We start from the raw sequence: 2775 nt of genomic DNA, 5'->3' as shown, positions 1-2775 counted from the left end.
GGTCAGGTTCGGGCAGCGCAGTCGGGCGAACGCCCGTCGCGGGGCGGTCGGCAGCCGTGAGGAAGAGAGAAGGAGCACCCTTTCGAACAGGGATGAGACCCCGCGAGGGCGAGGCACGAGAGCCCGTGGGAGGCGAGACCTGCGCCACGACCGGGCCACTGGGGAAACAACGCCACGGGATCCCACCGCCCCAAACCCGAGAGCGGTCCCGCAACGCGCCCGTGACGCCAGCCGGCCAAAGCCTTCGGCACCCCCTCGACCCTCCCAACGGGGCCACGGCCTCACCACCGGGGCGTCCCAGAGCGACGCCGGCCTTCGGCCCGCACGCCACCGCGCCTAATCCCATTCTCATCCGTTTCCCAATCCTGTCTCGCTCCGGGGAGCACCGCGCACCCGTGGAACGACCCCCTCGTTGGCCGGGCGGTCCCCCAAGCCGCAATCCACAGGCGCCAGCACGGGAGCGCCCATCCATCCGCGGCCTGGCACGCGACCGGGTGGAGGGCCGCACGCTCACAGGGGATGGGGAGGGGGCGCGAGACGGGCTCCACCCCCTCCTCCCCCCAGCGCACACCGGGGCGACCCGCGGCCGGGGCACGCAGCGCACACAGGCGGGCGCCCTTCACAGCTGGAACGCCGGCCCGGCCCGGCGTGACCCTCCCCCAGAGTTCAGAGGGGGAGGCGCGGACCACGTTAGGCGAAGAGTGGCACTCGGCCCCCACCGCGGGGGCCGGCGGACCGCTCCCCCCCACGGCAGGGGAGGAGGGAACTCTGCCCACGCACAACTGGCAGCCGCAGGGGCGGCGGCTGACGACGCGCAGAGAGGCGGCGGGCTGGGGGATCCGACAAACCCCAGAAGAGGACACGCCTCCACGATCGCTAGAGAAGACGCTTTCTCGCCGAAGGTGGATCGCCCCCGACCCCCGGTCGCCCCCGTAAGGGCCCTCGGCGGAGGTGTGGGGGGGTCTGCGGTATGGGGCAAAACACGCACGGTTGGCGACTCCTGAGCGTTCGCGGTCGGGGCCCCTGGTCCAAAAGCCACCTCACTTCGAGGGGAACACTCCCCCGTCGGTACGGGAGAGGGGTCACCGAGGCAGACCAGGCCGGTGGCAGAGGCCCCCCACGGGGCCGGCCGGCACCACGTCGCCGGCCCGGCCCCACCACGATCGCCCACACGACCGTGCAACAACCCCCCCCTCGGGCAGGGAGGGAAGAGCACAAGCCGTGCGCTCGCCTTTCGAAGTCCGCCACGCACACATCGTGGGGACGCCGAGACAACGCCCCCCGCCCGCCCACGCGGCGCAGGAGGATGCCTCTGGGCTTGCCCGCCTCGACCCCCCCCAACCCCAAGCACGCTGCTCGAGGGTGTACCCAACGCAGCAGACGCTGCAGCGGCGACCAGAGGGGGACGCCGGGAACGAGGACGACAACCACCGCTCGGTTTCGGGCACCTTGGAGAACAACCCGGTGCGCTCCGGGGGCACCACAAAAGGGCCACGCAGACCCAGCAGCCGCGCGCCAAACGGGGCGCGCGACCGGGCGGGCGGCACGGCCCCACACCCGTCCGTCACGGGGAGGGGTGATCCCGGCCAGGCAACAGCCACACAGGGCGAGCGAGGGCTGCCCGCTGCGTCAAGAGGACTCACGATCCCCCGCCAACGCCACGAGGCCGAGGGCGGGGCGACCGCGGTCGGGCCGGATAGTCTCGCACCCGCGCCTCCCACGCACCGCCCACAGGCGGGGAAGGAGAGGTGAGGTGCCCGCGGGCAGAACGAGAAGAGCGGCCACCATTCACCATGAATGGACCGTCCCTCGCCTGGCACGCGGCTCAAGGCCCGGGAGAGCGCGACGTCACCACATCGATCAGGCCCCGAGGACGGGGAGGGTTGGGGGAGGTCAGTCAGGCCGGCGAGGACAGCGATCGGAGGAGCCCGCTTCAGCCTCGCCAGCCCCGCCTCCCAAGCACAACCCAAAGACGAGGACCGCCTGACACGCAACGGCACAGAGCCAGCGGGGTAAGGGGCAAGGTTGCCACAAACCTCCCCCCCCTCCGGGTGCCGTCTCTCGAGGGGACAAGAGACCAACGCGAGAGGCGGGCACCACCGTCGGGACACTCCGACGCCCTAGAGCCGGCGCGCGGGCCCAGGCGGTCAGCTCAAAGGGAACAGGGCAGGGCGCTGGATCCCCAGGAACCCAGAACCCTGTCCGCGTGCGGAGGCCCAACCCCTCCAGCGACAGTCGCCGAAGGACAGCGTGTCAGTACTAACCTGCAGGCGGAAGATGACGATATGAGGTGATCAAAAACACCGCGCAGGAAGACGGGGACCGAGCCACTTGAACACGCCTGCCCCCACGACACTCGACACGGCCACCTGTCCCCAGCAGGTCCCCAGCGCCAGCAGACAAGGGGCACTCAGGGACATCTGGTCGGCCCCCCCCCCCCCCGTGGCGTAGAGGGCCAGGGAGGCCCTCACCGTCCACGCGCGCCACCCAGGGCCCAGCACGGGGACTTGTGGAGGAGAAAACATCGGGACGGGACCGCCACGGCCCACGAGCGGCCGCGGGCCGACAGGGGTCGCCCTCGCCGGCCACCCAGGGCCACCCAGGGCCCGGTCCCCGGCCCCAGCACGGGGACTTGTGGAGGAGAAAACATCGGGACGGGACCGCCGCGGCCCACGAGCGCCCACGGGCCGACAGGGGTCGCCCTCGCCGGCCACCCAGGGCCACCCAGGGCCCGGTCCCCGGCCCCAGCACGGGGACTTGTGGAGGAGAAAACAT

The sequence above is a fragment of the Eulemur rufifrons genome, unplaced genomic scaffold, assembly GCF_041146395.1.
Source record: "Eulemur rufifrons isolate Redbay unplaced genomic scaffold, OSU_ERuf_1 scaffold_262, whole genome shotgun sequence".
Lineage (NCBI taxonomy): Eukaryota > Metazoa > Chordata > Mammalia > Primates > Lemuridae > Eulemur > Eulemur rufifrons.
The sequence above is the reverse complement of the archived record's forward strand: the minus strand, read 5'-3'. Positions refer to the sequence as shown.